Below are 22,354 nucleotides of genomic sequence, written 5' to 3' on the forward strand. Positions count from 1 at the left end.
TCTCTGTACTTGTCAGTGGTAACAATATTAAAGGTTTGCAGTTCAATTTCTAAAACTGCATATGATCTACCCTACTTCCGCTTTTGACCTGTCCCAGCTGCAAATTCTTCACAGTTTCCAAATCCCACCGAACTCACCCTTTTCCACCCTGGATTTGTAGAAGGTTCTTCAATGCCTCTGGGCCGTAGAGAGATGCGAAATGTTTCCCTGCTTTTGGCAGTTACTGTGCCACATTAAGGAAATTTTTAAGACTGGTAAATAGAGATGATAAGCTAATATAGGGGCGATGCGTTAGCATTCCCTTACCTAAAAATTAGCTATTTTAGTGTGGATTTTACCTGGTTGTCTTTAAATAAGAAGGTTTGTGAATAGTTTTATTCAGGCTCAACCTAGAGTGCTTGTTTCGATTATTTATACTAGGCTGCTGGTAGGAAGCTGACTTCTGATTTCTGCATAAAATTACCTGGAATAGAAAGCTCATCAAACTGGTTTTTCACTATCTCATCAACTTCTTCTGTTAATTTAAACATGGTTTTAAGCTAGTTAATGGCATGTTGGAATAGAACAGTGCTGTTTAAAAGTGGTTTTTATCTAATGAATTTTCCCAAGGCTGAACTCCAGGTTATTTTGGTATTAATTTTAACTTAATTTACATCGTGGTTTACACCCGGTACTTTTCAAACCAAAAGTATTGATCAGGTAAAACATTTTATGTGTGTATTGCCAGCCCAAATATTACCTTCCCATAGACGCTGATACAGACAAAGGCGAAATAAAACATTAATAATAATAATAATAATAATAATGAGCTAGGCTAATACCCAAGGCACCACCTTAGGCCTAAGTCATCAAGCGACTTTTGAAGCCATTAATTCAGGTGGCCTGATTACAATGCGTAGGAGGGTGGTGACTCAACACCACTAAGTAACAGTCAGTTAAATTGAGTTGATTCATGCAAATACGTAGTAGTCCACTTTTTACGGACCCTGCCCATATCCTATATCTATTCAGTATAAATATATCACCATTTGATTTGAGTTAAGCACTTATTATGCATAAATTTTTAATTGTCAAAATTGTAAAATAAACTAGACACCACGACCAGTGGCGTAGCTAGGGGGAGGGGCGGCCCCCACCGTGTGCCATCCCCAAACGGGTGGCACCCGACCGTGAAAAAAATAAACACTTACACAAACTAGAGAAATTCGAAAAACATTTTATACACGTTTTGACTAGTAAGTAAGTTTCAAATTTTAAACAACAAATTACAATTAATAAAATTTTCTGATTATTGTGATAGGTAAATTTAAACAAGTTTTACTATTAGTGGTCAATATATAATTGAGCTAGATTACGGTTATTTATAGTTCCCGTGAGTCGCGAAATTTCGCCCTTTCCAATGGGAAAAAAAATTATTTGTAAAATTTCCAATTTCTTCAGTTTCCAGCACTAAATAATATACATTAAATAGTTTAGGCTCACACTAAACGTGTAGAAATAAAAATTAATTTTTTAGAAAATAGTGTTTCAAAATTGACTAAACGCCTGTAATTTCATTCTTCACGCATTGCATAGGGCCGTACAGTGTAGCTCACCACCAGTGTTTAGCTTAGTATTGCCTTCACTATAGAACCCCTGTAAAGGTCTCACACCGACTGAATTTGGCTGCTCGAGGAGAAGTTGAAATAGGTACCTTAGGTGAAAAAACCGTGAAATTTCGCGTAGTTCATGAAAAATACGACTGTCGCTATTTCAGTTCATCTACAAATTATTAATTTGTATTGTGAAAGAAATAATTTAAGTTTCTTAAGAAATTAAAATTATAAAATATCAAATAATTAGTAAACGACTACGAGGTTTTGGTTTGTAGGGCTTAACGTGAAATGAAAATTTACCTTATTTTGTTGTTAATTTATAACGAGTGTAAAACCCAAAATGGTTATTAAATTAATTAAGAATTGTGTGAACTTAAACTTGGAATAACTCGAAAAGGTGATCACGTTTCATATCAGTGGTAAATAACGAAATATTTCATTCATAATTATACGCACACGCAGTTTCCAAGTCATACCAAGCTCATTCAATCCGAGGGGCAGGTCACTTCCTTGATTAACGACGCACCCCTCGAAAGATTAAATCCGATTTACTTGTGATTATTTTGTTATATTAAATTAAATCACGAATATGTTGATTAAATCACGTTTAATCACGATTAGAATGTTTAAATCTGATTTAATCATGATTAAATATGATTAAAATTATTAAATCCTGTTTGAAACGATTAAATATGATTAAAATTATTAAATCCTGTTTGAAACGATTAAATCGTGATTAGTATAATTGAATCGCGATTAGAAATTAGAACGATAATCAAACACAATTGCGATAGAATCATCAATATTAATAATTAATATTAAATTATCGTACTTTAGTTTTGATTTTAATTATAAAATCTCGATTCAACCGATTACATTGATTAAATCTGATTAAAATGATTAAATGCTGATTAAAATGATTAGATATGATTAATATGATTAAATTATGATTAGAATGATTAAATCTAGTTTAAATCGTGATTAGATTGATAAAATCGTGATTAGATTGATTAAATCGTGATTAGATTGATTAAATCGTGATTAGATTGATTAAATCGTGATTAGATTTTCTAATCTTGATTACATTTTTTAATCTGGATTACCTGATTTAATCATTTTACTATGATTAAGACGCATCCAAAATGGAAGTGATTTGACCCTCGATTCAATCAGTAATTAAACTTTGTTGTTTACCGATATTCAATACCCAATAAATCACATGTAGTCATTTACTGAACGCGTTATATATAATTATACTTACTTCATAAGTTAATTAGTAATTCATTAGTTCAATTATTTATATTTACCAATATAATACCAACTATAAAATCGAGCCAGTTTGAAAGCTGTCTAGCGTTTTCCTTAAACTTGAAATTTCACCGAAAGTACGTTTATGTGAACTTCTCCTCGAGCAGAAAAATTCGGCAGGTGTGAAACCTTTACAGGAGTCCTTTAGCGAAGGCAATACTAAGCTAAACACTGGTGGTGAGTTACACGATACGCGCCTATGCAATGCGTGGAGAATGACATTACAGGCGTTTGGTCAATTTTGAAATTATATTTTCTAAAAGATTATTTTTTTATTTCTACTTCTTTAGTGTGAGCCTAAATTATTTAATGTATATTATTTAGTGCTGGAAACTAAAGTAATTGGAAATTTTCCCAAGAATTTTTTCACCATTGGAAAGGGCAAAATTTCGCGATTTACGGAAACGATAGAAAGGGTTTCCAACTAACCCCATTTACTAAGATAATTAGAGATCCTAGGACTCCGTTAATTGCAGATTTAATTTAATTTTACCGATATTAATTAAGTGTAATTTAGAGAAATAGCTAAAAATGAAGCCAATTGCACTCGTTAATCATTGTTTTTAAACACATTCAACTTCCCGAATTCAAATTTCCCGCCGACATTTCAAATTTTGGGATCGCGCTCAGACTCAATTTGACGATTAAATGCTTTTCTTTGTATATAAATTTAACTACTTCATCAACGCGACTTAAATTTTCGTTCATGAACGCTAAACTAAGTGAATTACGGCTTTATCTCATATTTAGGGAAATCTACGATTTGGCGGGAATTTGAAATACCTTATTTGTTGACAAGCTAGCAGTAATTTGTTTTATTCTTGGTTCTGTTGAGTCACCTTGGGTTACTATTTTAAAAGTCAAGATATTCTGAAGATTATAGAAGCCTTTGAACAGTTCATAATAAAGAATAATTTCTTTAATTCAGACTAATAAAAGCAAAAATTTGTTTAAATAATTTATTAGCATACAAGTATGACTGACTTCATATCATTTATATTGAAGTTTTTAACTCTGCAACTGGAACTTAACTGGTCCTAGAAATAAGAATGTTAGTAAAAATTAAAGTCTCTCAGTCTAAAGTTTTCGTATTTTACAATTGGTTTCTCTGAAACAATTCCTGTAATAGTAGTTTTCAGGCCCGGATTGGCTCCTTTGGGGGCCTTCGGCTAGAGACTGAATAGGGGGCCCCTTACCAGGCGGTGTGGGGGTATGGAATAAAAATCTAAATGTTTATTTATAGGACAACAAATAACGTTTAAAGTGTAATAGATTCTACGTGCACATTAATTTGAAACGTCAAACGCGTCTAAAGTATATCTTTAGGAAAAATTTATTATAAGCAATTTGGGGGCCCCTTGAGCCGGGGGCCCTCGGCGATCGCCAACCAGCCGATCTGGCCAGTCCGGGCCTGGTAGTTTTAATCTTAACCATCCATTATGTCTGCTAATTTTTAAAGCAATTTCGCTAGAGTTACTTTTGTATGAAAAATATAGTATAAAAATATATGGACAATTTTCGAGGCAGCAAAAATGATGGCACTATACAGGGTGGAAGCCTCATACGCGTGGTCCAGCCTCGGTACTTCTCCTAGTACACCAGAAATTTTATTTCTGTATTCACTCCTGAGAATCAATTTTTAAATTTTTTACTCCCTGTTTCAAAAGGGGTTTGTAAAATCAAAAGGAAAATAAATATGTAGGTATGTATGGAGCTCTACCGACTGGAAAACGTCTCCGTGAAATCTTAGGAAATGATCCAGCGTGCCTCTTACGTGGGGAACCCAACGAAGACCTGTGCCATAACGTTCGTGAATGTCCAACAATCGAGGAGAAAAAGTTGTCGAACATTATTTGTTACCCCTGGTGACCATATTTGCCTTCGACAATGTGGGAGATCGCCATCTAATTGAAAACACGAAGTACCTCCTGAAGCAGTGGTGGTTTAAAATAAATGACATCAAGCGGGCCAACTAACAAAACAATAAACTGCCATATATAGAAACCTTTGTAAATAATTTGTATTTATAATATACATAATTTTAACAATTTCAATATAAGTTCTAACATAAATATATATATTTCTAACTTGTAATATAATTATAGCCTGTGAGCTTTGCTCCTTCCTCGAAAAGGAATTTGCCAAATAAAAATTCATTCATTCATTCTGCGGGTGAAACAGTCGCTGGTAGGCCAAAAATAGACCAATGGGAGAATTAGAACAAAATTCCACACTGCTCTCTTACACCAGCAATGGTTATTGACAAAGCGGCAGATGGGAAGAAGTAATTTTTTATCGTAGTTTATAAATGTTTTACTTATTCTTCAGAACAAATAGTTCTTTTTATAAATTCAGCAACGCTTGCCGAACTTGTTTTTATGTTGCTCCTACGTCACGATGTCCTAGCTTTATTAGAATAGTTTTGACACGCGAGGTTTGCACGCGCACGTGGAAATTCGAGGTTTCTCGCGCCCTGAGCGCGCGCTCGCAATATAACCAAAGTTAAAGCAGTGACGTAGTAGCTACATACAAACAAGAAGGCCACGTTAATTTATAAAAACACCAATTATCGCTCGCTACGTAGTTATGGTAAAATTATCGCGAAATCGTTATTTTCCAAACTTTTTGAATTCAAAATAAGTAAAACAAACCGTGAATCTGACCTCTCCAAATGGCCACTCCTAGAACTAAAACTGGAGCTTCAGTTGCAAAAACAAACACAGTCACACATTTATCCAATCGCCCGAAAAAGCATTTGGAAGATGCGCTTCTAATCCTCATATTGGTCTATTTTTGGCCTACCAGCGCCTGTAGAAGTGTTCTACCTGCAGCACTCTAGTGTACTAGGAGAAGTAATGAGGCTGGACCACGGCTGAGGCTTCCAGACTCTAAAGATTACGCGTAATCTCATTAGTACAGTCTAAGTTACGGGCTTGTACACCGTTTACGCGGAGTGACTAGCACCTCGGCTACTATTTAATGTAAAATAAAACATAATACAGTATAATCATTGTGGTCAATTGATATCAACCTACATTTACGGTGGTAGTGAGGAAAAATGCAGGGATAAGGTTAGAAGTGTTATACTTATGGATATTATGTTACCTATCCTTGCTCATAGAGCTACTTTTTCTGAGATTATAAAGTGCTGAAACTTGGAGTACTTTTCTGAAGAACATTAAAACACTTTAGTGTAATTAATAACGTACCTGATAGTGTCAAAATTCCAACACAGAAAACTTTGCGTTTGACCCAGCAGTAGTTGAGGGCAAAGGCTTTTCATACCAATTCCAAAGGATGAACATGATAGTTAAATTAAATGTGACTGTACAACATGAAGGATGAGCCAGATACTGAAAGGACGACTGAACTACTTTTGTTTATTGATAACAGGTTTATCTAACAATTTTTTTTATTGTGATACAACAGATGTTTAGAGCATATATTAATAAAACAATCTACTAAATAATGACTTTTTTTATTGCAACAAAATCATACATGGACCCCAATATAGCCTTAATGCTAGTGTCACACTCCTCAATAGAAAATGTGAGACATGGTTGGAAATTAGTGATAAAAATTCTGATAATCAAATAAATTTCCCTCTTTCCATTGACTTAGTTTGAATCCAGCTTATTTTATTGCTATCGCTTGATTATTATATTAAGTAAAGTAAAGTACCTATCTTACCCCTTTTGTATTTCATAAACTACTGGTATCTAAGTAATCTTATTTTTTACAGGTAGAGAATTGTTCCACTGGATATCGCCTAGAGCAGTACAAAAATACCAGAACATCAACTTATTATTATTTTAATTTCAGAAAAAAATTCCTTTAAATCCATATTTTGAATTTTTGTGCTATGGACCAAGAATAAGAAGATTTAAAATCAATACAACTAGTTTTATGAATCTTAAACTAACAAAACCTGAATTATAAATAATTATTGGAAAACAAACTAGCTAGTCAATTCAATGACTGTGGTCATTGTGAAAATTATCAAAGAATAAGGCAACTACTTACCTATAGAACATTTGTAAGTACGCTACCATACAACGTTTTTTTCAAATACTGTGCATACCACAGGTATTTTGATAAGTAATGGTAAATAGTATACATAATATGTAAAATTAATTATATTTAACAGTTTGCACCATAATGTTATTTACCATTATTTAACATCTGTTAAATTTCACTTTGGAACACTTAAGTGGAATAGGCTCATTAAAACATTAGGTGGTTTTTTTTCGCCTGTTCTGGGTTTTTTGAGCAGGTTAAAAAGTGTAGCCATATGACGTCATTTTACTTCAATTCTGTCTTGACGAAAAAAATTATTTAGAGTAAGAAGGGAGTAGTTAATTAAAGAGTAAAGGTTTTTATTATTATTATTATATTTTCGTGAAACGCAATTTAAACAGACGACAAAGCTAGATTACTCCCTCTACACCTCCTTTCGAGGAGGAGTAAAAAATTTAACCTTAGAACTCTGGAACAAGCTAACAAAATTCGGTACAGGATAAATCTTACCCCGAGAACAGGCGAATAAAACGTCTTAGGGTAAAAAGTTTACACTTTTTGTCCCCGGACAAGCGAAAAAAAAACCACCTAATAAAGAACAAAAATAATACAAACTACATGTAGGGACTGGTTCCTACTCTTACATTTCCCAGAGACGTTTCGAAATGTTTTAAATAAAACCCCAAAAATGTTTAATTCCATATCAAAAAATCAAAAGCTATGTAAGGGTTCAATGTTTATGTTATTTTTACTACTTGTTTAAAGAACCATCAACTGTTTTTTTAAATTAATACGCCTAACATTAACAGGATTTTGAGATTTGCATTATTTTTTGCATGTTCTGCTAAGCCGGAACATAAAAAATAATCAAATTAACAAAATCAATCATAATTATGTTTAACTAACTTCAAGAAAATCTCCAAATATTCTAGATCCTAAAAAAATGCAATGTAATTTTTAATAGTAATGACAGCCTGAGTTCCATTTTAGCTAATTTTTGGAATATGTAATCAATTGGGATATTTAAAAACGCCCTCACGGGTGCAGGCGATGCTAGAGCCACCCAAAACATTTCTGAAGCGCCACCTAAATTTCCAAAAATCCCCTCCTCTACAGGAAGAAGCCTTGATCTGGCCAACTATACTGACTTTTCTTTTTCACTTGACAAAAAGTTTATTTATTTTGGAAAAAATGCTTCCTAAAAAAAAGGCCACCAAAAACTTAATTTGGCCAAGTCAGCCTTGATTTTTCAACTTTACAAAAACTTTTTGGGGGTTTCCACCTCCCATCTCCTTAGAAGGGATGCCCCTGACCAGAGTTTATGGCTTAAGCTCCACCAATTTAGAAAAACCTGGCGACGCCACTGCTGTACACACCTGATGAAATTACTGAATGGTCAACGAAACTAGTCTTATAAAATATTTTGTTTTTATTCTTAGTGATTTTAATACATATTGTTATAATAACCGTATATGGTAGGGTTTCATTAGATTATTCTTTTATAACCTATGGTCAGTGGTAGAGCTCGGCATTTGGATAAAAATTAACCACTTATTTTATTTTTATCCATAACCTACAATTATCTGAAAATAAATTATTTTTTGCATGTTAAATCTTTTTTATCCATGGATAATATCCATAAATAAACAGTTAACCAAAATATTTACGATTAATCGAAATTTTGTCAGTTAATTTATCTGTTATGCAGAGCTCTAGTCAGTGGCGTCCCCCTCCCTGCCACTTAAAAATGTTGCGCTCTTTCATACATCATATATAAAAATCCTCCCCAAAAAACTCGTGTCCAACCTTTAGTTGTGTACGCTGCAAGATATACACGACCATCACTGGCTCTACTAGCCCCATTTATTAAATTATATTAAACCAACAAAACAACCAGGGTTAGTTTCAAAATCTAACTTTTTAATTAGGTTTGGCAAAATCCTCTTAATTTGGTTTGAAAACTTCCTTATATTTCCAGCTCATAATCTAACTAACTACCATTTGAATTTTAGTTGCTTTCTGTAATAGTGAAACATTAGATTTGACAGTCTAGCTTTTACATGCATGCTATTAACCCCTGAAATAAAGGGCAGTTTAATTAATAATTGCCAATTTTTTTTTCTAAAATTTTAACTTTATGAATAGTAAAGTGATGTAGAATGGATGCCATATCCAGAAAAATAAGACCCTATAGTGGGCAAAATATATACCAAAAATATTATCTTGCACAAGTTCTACACTTCAGCACAGCTCACTATGATGACAAGCAGACTGGAGGACTAGAGACCAACATAAATAAGAAAACTAAGCAGTATCTTTGTGAAACCTAAGTAAAGGATTTCAATTAGCAAAATCTATGTAACAGAATTATGTTGGATTCGGTTAAACATTCAGTATTTTTAGTAAAATAAAATCACATTCAGAGTAATGACATTAAAAATTTAAATGCTTTTCAATTTCTCAGAACTCAAAAATCCTCCAGTCACCTAAAAAAAATGTTTTAATTAATAGTACACAGTTTTTATAACTTCAAACAATACAATAAGTCATCTCCGTTTGTTTATTGATTTTCTTCATTAAAGGGATAGTAGCAATTGTTTTTGCTGATAATGCATGTTAGTCAAAGTTGATTTATTACATAGGCTAATATTGAAAATTTATTTGTCCAATTCTCAAAAAACATTTTTTTTTCCTTCAAGTGGATTTGAAAATTAAAATACAAACAAAACCTCAGATTTATTTTCTTTGAAATATTCTCGAGCACTTTGGTAAATTTCTAAAAGCATAGCACGGCTCCAAGTTTCTTTAAAAAAATATCACTGAAGACACTTAACAGAAAAATTCTCGTTGTGTAAAGCAAAATCTTAAGATATTAATATGCTGTAATTATTATGAAACTAATGGCTGTAAAATTATTTAGATACAAAATTAATAATGATAATAATAATAATTCGCTACGCTAATACTCAAGGCCTAATTCAGGTGGCCAGGTTAAATTGCGTAGGAGGGTGGTGGCCAACAGCTCCCTACACTTACTGTTACCATTAACCTCCACAAGTTTTAACCTGGTTATAACACAATTTCTAGATAAGAATTGCATAGAAAACCTGATATTAAAGATGTACGACTAAAATTCCTGTATTTGACAAACGGGACTTGGTAATTAGAAAAAATCAACTTTGAGTTCTATTGAGTTAAAGAAAAGTTAAATTTGAATTTCATTGAGTTGAGGAAAAGTCAACCTGGAATTCCGTTGAGTTGATGAAAAGTCAACCTGGAATTTCATTGAATTGAATTCCGGGGAGTTGAGGAAAATTTAACTTTGAACTCCGTTGGAGTTAACAAAAACTAAATTAACGGATCTGAGTAAAGCAAATCAAATGACAAACACAATACAAACATATAAATTAACAAACTTAAAACCAACTTATTACCAACTTAACTAGTTTACTGAAATATGCTGACCACTTAAAACCAACTTAATATCAACTTAAATGTGAATACCAACTAAATACCAACTAAAAACCTTATTTTTTGGTAAGGGACAGAAGAATAAATAGATTAATTTTTAATCTCGGGACTTTGTAATAGTTTTATATTTTAATTTTGTAAATATTCAATTTGAAACGTTTGATTCCGTAACTATGTCCTATTTCCTTTTTAGCGTTATTTTTATTAATACCCTTTTGGACATTTATTTTGTGTTTTTAAGTGTAGCTCCTTTTAAAGTATTCATTTTCCCTTACCAAAAAATAAGTTGGTTTTTAGTTGGTATTTAGTTGGTATTCACATTTAAGTTGATATTAAGTTGGTTTTAAGTGGTCAGCATATTACAGTAAACTAGTTAAGTTGGTAATAAGTTGGTTTTAAGTTGGTGGGAAAATGCCTTTTTCTTTAAGTTGGTATTTAGTTGGTTTTTAGTGGTCAGAAAATGAGATATTTGTAAGTTGGTTTTAAGTTGGTATTTAGTTGGTTTTAAGTTGGTATTTGTCTCAAATACCAACTTAAAGTATTTCCTAGACCACTTATTTTTTGGTAAGGGATTATATCCTTAAATTTATTAGTCTTAATTTTGGAACCGCCTTGAAGGCATATTCTGCCGAAGTACTGCGGTTTTTTATTAATTATAACGATCCTATTACCATTGTTTTACTTTATTAACCAAAGGATACTCTAAAGAAGCAGCGGGAGAAAAAGTCTAAGAAATAATGCTAAGAAAATCTGAAACTTGTCAGAAAATTAAAAAAATATGAAGCTATTAACTCAAGTGGATTTCTGTTCTAGAACCAAAACTAAATGTGAGGGCGCCCCTCTACGCTCACAATCCAATGAAAAAAATCATGAAAAATTGCTTACCTTCAAGGTTTACACTACCAAAACACATGTCTCTTGGCCACTACTGGCCTACGTTTCAGAAACACATTATCGACCATTGTTTTTTTGAGTTTGAATGCTTCTCTTACTAATTTTAGTCGCCGATTCTAAATTTGAAGTCCGTATTTTTCTATCTGGTCTAGTTTCCGAGATGAGAAAATGCAAAAACGCATTAAAATTGAAAAGTTTTGTTACTCTGCAGAAACGCATTATGTCGTAATTAACCAATAAGAGTCTTCATTTTGTAAAATTTCGTCTGCTCTAATTTCTTTGGCTGCATTCCCAGGGTAACAGTCACAATGGCCATTACTCAGTATTATTATACCACAATGCGTTTCTGCCAAATATAAACGTACAAAACGCATTATGTCAAATTATTCTGAGATTTACTTAATTTTGGGGATAGTCGTTGTTATATTTATATTGCGGACTAAAAGAAACCCCTAACAACTAGTTTTCAGTTACCTAAATAGTAGTAGTAGCATTGTTATTATTCCCTTACCAAAAAATAAGTTGATTTTTAGTTGGTATTCACATTTAAGTTGATATTAAGTTGGTTTTAAGTGGTCAGCATATTTCAGTAAACTAGTTAAGTTGGTAATAAGTTGGTTTTAATTTGGTGGGAAAATGCCTTTTTCTTTAAGTTGGTTTTTAGTGGTCAGAAAATTACATATTATTTGTAAGTTGGTTTTAAGTAGGTTTTAAGTTGGTATTTAGTTGGTTTTAAGTTGGTATTTGTTTCAAATACCAAATTAAAATATTTCCTAGACCGCTTATTTTTTGGTAAGGGTTGGGTATTAGCCTAGCTGATTATTGTTATTATTAATATTATTTTTAATAAGAATTAAAAAAATCGATTTATCTTGATATGCCATTTTTGGAGATAATATAGGGGTGTGCGAGTACTCGATCATCATTGAGTACCCGACGTTTTTTGAGGTCGAGTACTCGAAACTCAAACTCGAATAAGAAAATTTAAATACTCGTCAATTATCGAGTAGTAAAAATTTGCCTTATTCGAGTACTCGACTACTCGAATAAGCCGCTTGCTAAACTCGTCGAGTTATTTCCCCGTCGATAATATTCAGCCCGTCGTGTAATCGTCTAAAAAACGCCACACTCCCCCTCTAAAAGAGTCTTTCTCTTCGTCTACCCTTACCAAAAAATAAGTTGGTTTTTAGTTGGTATTTAGTTGGTTTTCACATTTAAGTTGGTTTTTAGTTGCTATTTAGTAGGTTTTCACATTTAAGTTGGTTTTAAGTTGGTTTTAAGTAGGTTCAAGTTGCCAGCATATTTTAATAAACTATTTAAAGAGGTAATAAGTTGTTTTTAAGTTGTTTTTAAGTTGGCTGGAAAATACTCATTTTTTGAAGTTGGTTTTAAGTTGGTTTTTAGTGGTCAGATAATTCCTTATAATTTTTAAGTAGGTTATAAGTTGGCTTTAAGTGGTCTTTATTAAGAAAGCTTTTAGTTGGTTTTAAGTTGGTGTAAAGTGGTTTTTAAGTAGGTTTTTAGTTGGTATTTAGTTGGCATTTGTTCCAAATACCAACTTAAAAAGTTACAAGACCACTTATTTTTTGGTAAGGGTAGCCCTTTTCTCCACCGATGAAGCGTTTTATTTTATCTTCAACGCGCGGCTGCACAGTACACAGCTATGATATTAATAAATGCCATCGTTACCTGGTACTCTTAGACATACGGTACGACGGCTAGCTTTGAATTGGTAGTAGTAACAAGTAAGGCGGGCTTCTAGAACTTTCTCTAAAGTTTCGGTTTCGAATCGAGCTTCACTTAGGCGGTTTTTCACGACTCTGACGGCGGCGTTTTTCGGGTGTTAGGCTTCACGTATTCTTTTAACAATTAAAAACCGTACGGAACTATGTTAAAGCTAAGTAGAAGAATAATATAATTAAGTTAATTTAGATTTTAAAGTTATTAAAATTAATTAAAATTTTTAATTAGCTACTGGTTTTTCTTCAATCGACAACCCCGGGCGATTTTTCAAACTACTCGAGTACCCGAACGATTTTTCTTAAATACTTGATACTCGAATAAGGAAAAATTTTAGCTTAATCGAGTACTCGACTCGACCAAAATATTACCCGACTCGACTACTCAACAGAAGCTTGTCGAGTACTCGATACCCGACTCGATCACCAAAAACCACTACTCGCACATCCCTAAGATAATATGTTTCTGAAACGTAAGGCAGACCAGTCTGATCTAGAAATTTTTTGATAGACTCCATGCTTCAGAACTACAAAAAAAGTTTTGATAATTATATCTTAGTGGTTATGAAACCTTCCCAGTTTTTAACCCAAATTTTTAAATCCAAATTGTTTTGGGCTTTCAAAAAAAAAATGCATGCATGGGTCTTGCTTAATAGGTAGTGCTATTACACTGCAATAGTTTACTATAAAGAGAGCCAACACAGAATTAATGAATTCAATAAAAATTCAGAAATAAATATTTTGACAAAAATATTAATTAACTTTTGCCCTTTTTTTGATGCACAGTAAAACTTCCATAGGTGTTTTTGTTAAAAGAAAAAAATTATAGCATCATGTTCAGCACATAACTACATTTAAAACAAAAAGGGATAAATTTGCACATTTTACTACTTTTTACTTAAGATGTTGTTTTAAAACCAATAAATTTTCCTTTGTGGTCGGGATGTGTATTATGATACTTTTCTTTCATTGGCTAGGCCAATATTACAACGTTCTTTTATTCTAAACGCACAAAAAAATGAGGTTGTCATTAGAAATACAACTTTCATTGTTTGAAAAAACCTTATAATAAATCTTTAAATTTGAAATGGACTATTAGTTTCCACCAATAAAATTTGTTGCCATTAAAACCCTTAAGTCGTCTACACTTTAAAATAATTGAAATAAATTATTGTTAACTATTCTTATCCCTTTCCGTGATTGTAGCCCACGGCCAGATTAAGCAGGGTTGGCACGATTTTTCCAAGGGTGGAAAAAACCGCGGTTTTTTCCTGTTAAAAACTGTGTGGAAAAATGTATTTCCATGGTTTTTCCACACCTAGTAGCAAAATTCAATAAAAAATTAATAAAAGCAGTGATACTCTCTTCTATTCTATTCACTCGTCTGTCTATACATAATACACAAACAAGAAATTATACCACAAATTCGTAACTTAATAGATATATTAATGAGTAATTTAGCCTGTTTCACCGGTTTTCCCACATGTCCCGGCAAAATCCTGTTTTGGCTGGGTTTTGCGAACCCTGATTTTAAGTGTGTTTTCTCAGCACTATAAAGGTGGAGGGGAAAAACGTTAAGATTCCATTTATGTCCCGAGGCAGTATTTCACAATTTTGATGCATATTGCAAGATTTCTTTGGCTCGTGGGCGCAGTACTTCACCTCTTGTAGTGGTTAATCCCTTACCAAAAAATAAGTTGGTTTTTAGTTGGTATTTAGTTGGTATTCAATACTATTCACATTTAAGTTGGTAATAAGTTGGTTTTAAGTTGGTGGGAAAATGCCTTTTTCTTTAAGTTGGTATTTAGTTGGTTTTTAGTGGTCAGAAAATGACATATTATTTGTAAGTTGGTTTTAAGTAGGTTTTAAGTTGGTATTTAGTTGGTTTTAAGTTGGTATTTGTCTCAAATACCAACTTAAAGTATTTCCTAGACCACTTATTTTTTGGTAAGGGATCGTCTGTGATAAAGGAATGATCATTCAGATATAATGAAACTGAAATAAATACAAATGGTACATAAAAATTGCTCCCCATTATCACATTATCAATGGAAACATGACTAAAGACCTTTTCACACGAGCGAACTTTTCAAATCAAAATACTGAGTCAGCAAAAATTGATCAGTGATACATCTTTTCTTGTGTACTTTTTTAGTTTATCAACTCATCGAACTTTTATTCACACGAACGAACTAGTTAACTCAACTCAAGTTTACTCATCTAGTTGGGTCAAAAAGTTGGCTCGTGTGAAAAGGCCTTTAGTGTTCTTTATTTTCTAACTTGTCATAAGATACACCTAGAATTTGTAGTGGGAATTGTAGAAGCTGTCTTTTTTTTAAATTATGATAAACCTTTTTGTGAGTCATGATTAAATTTACATTTCATGCAATACATCAGAAATTCCAAGAGCTAATGTGTTACGCATGATTTTTTTCATTACTGGTATTGCAATTTATTTTTATTCTATAATATTTATAAATCTTGAGGAGCTAGCCATGCACTTCCTAAAAATCTGCACAATGATTACAGGCATATGAAACTAAGTACAGTCTTGTGGTTATACTAAATTACATATCACTTTGGTATCTAAGCATTTAACACAAATATCATTGGCTTTGTCTTTTTATTCCAACAACAGCATGTAGTTTTGTTATTAATTTATTTTTCCTGTGACACGGCAACATGAATTCCTATATCTGTGGTCTCTTTTCACCAAAAGCCAGCGGCAAATCTAAGGGTTGGCTAAGTTCAGTGCAATAAATAATGTGACAGCCGGACCCTCACATGTTCAGAAAAGGCTTCAAATCAAATTTAACTAGTGAACGCCAAGGACCTTAATAACGTTACTGACTAAGTTGGCAATGGCCAACTGTAAATAATTGAGAGACCTGCTTTAAATTTACTTATTTTGCATAAAACTTAAAAGAAACTAATAATAGTTACTACTCACGCACTGGCTTAAGGAGAGTTATTAGTTCCCTCAACTGAACTAGCTGTGTACAGACTCCACCTTAGAATTTAAAAAAAGAAATGATTGATCATCTTGAAAATATACAATTAAGGGGGGAAATATTAGTTGGGCAAAGCAGCCTAGGACCACAAACTACCCATAGTGTTCAATAAAAGTGGTAATGGTAATTGGCTGGCAATGATTTTCTTTGATTTCTTCATTGAGATAGATCCATTAATTTTTCTATTTTGAAAACATAACTTTCCAATACATCAATGAGAGTTATTCTCATGCTGAAAATATACCATTATCAAGTCAGTCCAGGAGCTATATAGTCTAAGACTTATATTTATTTCTCGCCATGTTAAAAATCACAAATAAACAGTTTCACTTAGCTCTGAAGCTTGGAATAGCAATTGAATATGTAGTGACAACATTTTCATGGAGCATTTTATGTTTATTAGAAACTTAAGTATAAGCTTTAAACTATATATGTATACGCGTGAAAAATCTAAGGAAGACTATGGTGCCCTAAGAGATTTAATGTGAATCTAAGAACATTACCAAATTATATCTTCAAATTCACTTCTTCCTGATGACGCCTCAATAATGCCATTTAAGAAAACGTTTTTTATTTCCAATTTCATTTTGTTGTCCAATGAACAGCCATAAACTAAAAAAATTACTTTATTCTAAGCATATTAGGATGTAATGGTTAAAACTAAATTTAATTATGCTAATTTTATTTAATTATACCTAAGAAATAAACCCACACTAGTTGGCACCAATAGTGCAATTTCTGTACATGTTTTATGAAGTAGACATAAATAGACCTGGATAACGGTTCCAAAAATTTCATTGCTTCGTAAATTACCTTACATATATGAAAATAAAACCAATCCAAAATAACTCTTGAGCGCTAGTTCTTAGCAATGAACTTCTAAGAAGCATGCGACCAAACTTAAAATTTACTATCTTGAATAATTTTGCTGTTACCTGGTACAATGTTGAAGAAATGCCCCGTACACGGCCAAACCACACACTTTTAAATGAATGTACCAAATTTCAATAATACATCCCATAAGTGCAATTGATCATTGAATTAAACAAAAATAAAATAGCCAAGATAGGAAAAAGGATAACAGAAGACTTAGTTAGGAGGACAAGCTTGTCTGTCCAAGAGTCTAATAGTGTCGATATGATACTTTGCTTTTGTGTTGAAAAGAAAGATAAAGAAATAAACTATCTATTTCCACATTATTGGTATTGCATACTAAAAGACTAGGCGCCTTGGTATTTTGAAACAACTCTTTTTGCTATAAAGCAAAATAATACAGATTAAACAGAAGAAAACAATTGAGCTGATCAAGCTATCAAACATGATTTACACTTCCATACATTGTTTCACACTGGGAAGGTGGACAGGACTTACTAAAGGTTTATTATTTAAGTAGGCAACAAGAGACCAAAATATATTTCCAAAATGATGACCTCTAGAATATTTGCATGTTTTTAAACACTTTACTCCTTTTAATTTTGAAACTTAAAATTGCCAGTTTTCAGTTCAAAAGATCAAATTTCTCTACATGGACAAAAGGCATGGTGTAGCAAATATTCTAGACTTTCTACAGAAAATCCTACCTCTAATTTGCTTTCAGCACTAATAACAATTTACTCTCCAGAGGTTTCCAGTGAGCTACTACCTCGTCATTAGTATATAATCTTTAATACTGGAAAAGGATAAATGCCGTGTCGACTCAAGGATAATGTGATCTTGGAATGCTAAACTATGGCTTAAACTCAGTGCCTAGAAACTCATAACCCAGTTATTGGTTTCATTAGCAATGCATGTAAAGAATACTAGTCAGGAGTTAAAATTCAGGCTAGCAACCGATATTAAGCACAAGCATAAACCATTAATAAACACATGTCCCTTTAAAATCAATTTTAATTTAATTAAGTAGTCTTGTGTATAGGCCAAAACTTACTTTCTTGCCGGGTTGTAATACATAGGAGGGTGGTGGCCATCTCTTCATGCCACTAGAGAAAACAGCTCCCTACACTTAATATTACCATTAACCTTTACAAGTTTTTATAGAAAGGGGAACCCGAAGATATCGGGTGAAACTTCCAAACTCAACACAGAAGTAGTTGCTCTAGCTTTTAACCCAGAGCCACAAACTAGTATCGAACCTGGCTACTCTTGCTGAGAGCTTTATGTCATATTGTTAGAAAATATTAAAAAAAAACATTTAACTAGACTAAAATTCAAAAATTAAAAATAAAAAGCAAATAGCTTTTTAAGTTCTGACATGGAATTGCATAGCTAAAATGGCCGCCTTAAGTAATTTAAATAAGCACAGTTATGTTAAAATAACTAAAAAATTAAACAAATTCCTTTTTAAAGATAATGAGGCATAAGCTTACTTTCTTTCCTTTTAGTACCATAGAATTTCACTGCCTTAATTAACACTGGCGATTTCCGGTTAACCAATATTTAAACAAATTACCCTTACCAAAAAATAAGTTGTCTAAAAAATATTTAAACTTGGTTTTAAGTTGGTATTTGTCTCAAATACCAACTTAAAACCAAGTTTAAACCTACTTAAAACCAACTAGAAGTATACTTAAAACCAACTCTGATTTCGCTTAATGGAGGCAACTTAAAGCCAACTTAAAAATAATATGAAATTTTCTGACCACTAAAAACCAACTAATTACCAACTTAGAAAAAAGAAGTATTTTCCAGCCAACTTAAAACCACCTTAAAACCAACTTATTACCCCTTTAACTAGTTTCTTGAAATATGCTGGAAACTTGAGCCTACTTAAAACCAACTTAATATCAACTGAAATGTGTAAACCAACTAAAAGCCAACTAAAAACCAACTTATTTTTTGGTAAGGGTAGTTGTATCTAATTTTTAGGCCTAGAGTTTAACTTATTTTCTGTAATTAACACAAAAATAATGAAGATAGACAGGTGTAAAATGAAACTGACAATTTAATAAAATATCACTTAATTTATAGCAAATAGGGCTTATACTAAGCCACAGTGATTTTAGACTAAAAAATTATAATTGAAGTGGAGCAAAACAAACTTTTAAAAGTTTGCAAAGTAATCGGAAATATTTATAAGGAGAATCACGATACGTTTTTAATGATTAATTAAAAAAAAAGGTTAATTAAAATAGATTGCTCTTACCATAGAAAAACCTCTGTACTAATTAGCCTGACAACGGCGCTAGTATTGGCGCCAAAGCGACCGTAGCTTAGTTTTGTAAATTAAGTAATTAAAATTAAACCTCCAAAGAGTTTTTGCTAATTTTCATTTTTTAATCCTCCTAGGTATGATTTTGGTTTCCTTTTTTTTCTAGATTTCAGGGAAGGCTGAGTAACCATGTTATATTTTTTATTTTATTTTAGGGGCGGCATTTATATTTTTCACAAGGAAATTCCTAAACCTAGTAGAGACAAAAGTAAATTACAAGCTTGTTGACAGTGAAATCAAATAACTACCATGCCCATAACTGGACATCACTGCTTTTATCAAAGATTTCTAAAAGTATGTATTTAAACCTACCATGATTTCTTCAATTGCAAATTGATTCCTGTAACAAAAACCTTTCACTTTAGAAAACACATAAGATCTTTTGATTTTGCTAATTCAACTTCTCAATGACACAGCATTAATGCAAAAACACTCGTACCATGAAAGTATTTTGGTATGCACAGGCTTTAAACGAGCGATCTTTCCAATACCTTGGTAAAGCAAATTTCGCGCTGCGTTTCAGACACTGGGCTTTTCCATGTAGTCTAAAAGGCTGTAGCTGCACAATGGACCTCTGGTCGAAGTGCAGGGTTGCGCTTGACCCAACCACCCGGCCCCTACTAATTATTATTATTGAAGGGGTGGAAAGCCTCGCACTTCGACCTTTGTACAACCCCAGCCTGTGACTTTAGGTAAAAAAAAGTCCTATTTCCGACACAAAGTTAAGAATCTGTTGGGCCGGGATGTTGAAGAAGTCATGCGTCTCCAACCGATGCATACCAAGATGCTCAAACCTTTGAGCCGCATAATAGTCACAGCTACAAAGAATGTGATAGTTTCCTCCTCGGTTAGACAAGCCCTACAAATTGGGTCATCACTGACTCCAATAAGATTTAGGTGTCTGTTAAGTTAGCAATTATTATGTTTCGTCTAGGCGTTGAATAAAGACAACAAGGTTGACTTACTATAAGTTATTATAATTAATTTAAACGAATACGTTATATAACAAAAAAAAATAATTATTGGTATAACAATAGTAATTGCATAGCTACTCTCTACATCGCCCGGTCATTCTGTTCATCATCGCTGCTCGCGAAGATTCGAGTAAACCCAGGAGGTTTGGATGCGGTAGAGATAGCGCCATCTTTTGCTCAATACATTTCAGCAATGGCCTGTAAATAGGCCAGTTACCAACCTTATATTCGTCTTAATGAGCGAGAGTAGCTCTTTTGCTCTCTGCCTAGAGGGGCCAGGGATAAACTCCTTGTCCTGCCTATGACCATTCATCTCAAGCCAAAGCTTGAGTTGAAAATCCGATATATACTTGGATGTCACGGGGGATGGGAAGAGCAAATACAGGCCCACTAAACCCAGCTCTTGCACCCTCCCGTCCCAAGGCGTCAGCCTTTTCATTCTAGTATACGAAGTTGTAAGTTTTTTAAATCTAGAATCGTTCTCTTAATAGTTTATTTTTTATTGCTTAAGGTTTTGCAGAAAGATTACAATTTATGTCACCGATTAGAATCGGTTCAGTATTAACGTTTCGAAGTAGGCTATCTATTTACCTCCGAAGTACCACCGTTAGACCCTAATTAAAATGTTGAGGAGTTATATAAAGTATACCAATATTGAGTTTGGATAAATGATTGTTACCATTATTTTTGTATTGAAGCTCGTATAAAAGCCATCACTAGCTTTATAAGCGTTTTCACTGGTTAAATAAATAAATAGATAAATATAAAATTGTCATATGGAAGAGAAGAACTCGATAGTGGCTTGTGGATGTGAGTAGACTCCAAAAGAAGTCTAGACTTTCAATAAATGGCATAACAACTTAATTGAATGCCGTACTACATTACTACACAATTAACAACAATACTACCTCATTAACTACAGTACTACCTCATTCACTATAGTACTACTTAATTAACTAACTATAGTACTACTTAATTAACTAACTAACTATAGTACTACTTAATTAACTAACAATAATACTACTTAATTAACTAACTATAATACTACTTAATTAACTAATTATAGTACTACTTAATTAACTAATTATAGTACTACTTAATTAACTAACTATAGTACTACTTAATTAACTAACTATAGTACTACTTATTGAAAAGAGACTTAAAACGGTTTTAAGTCTCTTTTCAATTAGTTTTTCACAATGTGCTTCTCTCCACATCTATAGTACTACTTAATTAATTATAGTAGCACTTAATTAACTATAGTACTACCTAATTAACTATAGTACCACTTAATTATCGCGGTACTTAATTAAATTAATACCGCAGGCCCAAGTAATAAATAGTTAAAAACTAATATTTTAACTAATTAAGCCTTGGTTTTTAAAATTAATTACGAGCTAAAACAACATGAAAACCATTCCACGAAGTTAAAAAAGTGTAAATAAAACACAATAACCAAGATATTGATATAAAAACAACATTTTACCTTTCTAAATTCGTAATATATAACAAAAAAAGGTATAAGAACAATTAAATACATTCGCTGACAAAATTATTAAGAAATTAGCAAAGAGTAAAAATCTTATTTTCAATCCTATAATCCTACGGAGTCCCAACATGTTGGTTGATTCTTTGGTCGATGCAGCAAATCAAATCCTATCCAAAGATTAATATCAATTCAAATGCATTATAAAGCCTACAGGACTCTAAAATTGTTGACTCTTTCGTCTTTGTAGCACCATGCTAGCCTTTCTAAAAATGTTATGTCTGGCAGCACTGCTCCAGCCTAAAGCTCCATAGACTTACTCATGAGTAAGTGTCAAAATACGACCATTGAAATAGCTCAAAATTTTGCAAAATAAATTGGTCGAATCAAATAGTGGCAAATACCTAGCACAGCTCTACATATAAGTTATTTATGCGATTTCTATGACCCTTTCCCCTATTACCTCTGGTGTAATTAAAGTCCCCTCGCACCACTTTGTACTAAACCTAGGAGTAAGACTTTAACCGCAAACCCGTTGATGATTTTTAAGATAATATGCCAAGGCTACGGTCTTATACACTTTGAAACCCAGTGTAAGTTGGTTTGAATAACAGTTTCAATAAAACTTGTGATAAATTCAGCGTCAAAACT

General features: G+C 32.7%; 1 long non-coding RNA gene across 3 annotated transcripts; it reads right to left on the reverse strand.

The window, feature by feature from the left end:
* Positions 1 to 9,418: 9,418 nt before the first annotated feature.
* Positions 9,419 to 21,913, reverse strand: LOC149959500 (uncharacterized). 3 transcript variants are annotated; one of them, XR_016478590.1, is made up of 5 exons: positions 21,704 to 21,913; positions 19,556 to 19,583; positions 16,539 to 16,647; positions 15,979 to 16,034; positions 9,419 to 13,551 (listed from the first exon to the last, which is right to left on the reverse strand). It is a non-coding gene; the product is annotated as an uncharacterized LOC149959500 (long non-coding RNA). The 3 variants fall into 3 exon arrangements; XR_016478589.1 differs by having other exon boundaries at positions 15,975 to 16,034; XR_016478591.1 differs by lacking the exon at positions 19,556 to 19,583 and having other exon boundaries at positions 15,975 to 16,034.
* Between the last annotated feature and the right edge of the window lie 441 nt (positions 21,914 to 22,354).

Source organism: Leiobunum rupestre, chromosome 2 (assembly GCF_980474605.1).
Source record: "Leiobunum rupestre chromosome 2, qqLeiRupe1.1.hap1, whole genome shotgun sequence".
Classification (NCBI taxonomy): domain Eukaryota; kingdom Metazoa; phylum Arthropoda; class Arachnida; order Opiliones; family Sclerosomatidae; genus Leiobunum; species Leiobunum rupestre.